The sequence below is a fragment of the Apium graveolens genome, chromosome 6, assembly GCF_009905375.1.
Source record: "Apium graveolens cultivar Ventura chromosome 6, ASM990537v1, whole genome shotgun sequence".
NCBI classification, from domain to species: domain Eukaryota; kingdom Viridiplantae; phylum Streptophyta; class Magnoliopsida; order Apiales; family Apiaceae; genus Apium; species Apium graveolens.
In genome coordinates this window covers 140,210,916-140,211,911 of record NC_133652.1, presented here as the reverse complement: position 1 = coordinate 140,211,911, position 996 = coordinate 140,210,916, and positions in this window count along the sequence as shown.

Here is a 996-nt window from a genome sequence, read left to right as displayed (position 1 = left end):
ATCCTTGTGATCTCTGTACTTTGGAACATATATACTGTCAGACTTAACAGAATAAAGCCTTTTCTGTCTCTGAATCTGATCCTTCAAATAGTTTACAGCAGTTCCTGTTATTCTGTCATCCACTTGAAGTAAGAATAGTACATGCTCCAGTTCTTCAAAATACTTCAATGGAATGGCATTTTGCCTTATATGATAAACCCTACCATCTGTCATGAAGTACAACAAGATGTACTCTTTCAAGTAGGTATGGTAAACCATTTGTACAGATTCCAGTTGATTCAATCTCTCAGGAGTTGCTCCAATACCTGGTTCACTCAAGGAAGTTGGATCATTGGTAGTGTTCTGTATTCTTCTTTCATCAGCACTTCCCAATCCAGTTTTATCTCTTGCTTCCTTTCCAGTAACTACTCTAGCTTCAAAACCACTTGCAGCAGTCTTTAAAGGTTGAGTCTGTTTTGCTTTAGTGAATCCTGGTAGGAGTGTCTTTGGTCTATCTTCTGATATCAAGTTAACTTGAGCTATGTCAGAGGTTACTTGCTTCTTCAAAATATCAGAACTCACAGTTTCTTGACTCTGAACAACTTGAGCCATGTCAGAGGTTGTTTTAAGAACTTTTCTTGAAGTCAGAGCAAGATCATCCTTTTCATCAGTAATTTCTTCATCCTCAGGAGGTACATAAACCTTGATAGGTTCACCAACCTTTTCTTTACCCTTGGATCTTGGATCTATCTGTGGTTGTGATCTAGCCAATGTTGCTTTAGAATGTGTCCTTTCTTTGATCACAATGCCTTTGAGTTTTGGAAGTGGCTTTTTACCAGAAGCTTCAGATTTAGATGTGACTTTCTCTGATTTAAGCCTGGCTTCTTCTTTCATTAAACTCTCCAAGTCCATTCCTGGATTTTCCTAAAGAAATAACTGTCTTGACATTTCCTCATCAAGATCTAAAAGTTCATCAGAACTTATCCTTTTACCAGTAGCAGAACTTATTCTCTTCCC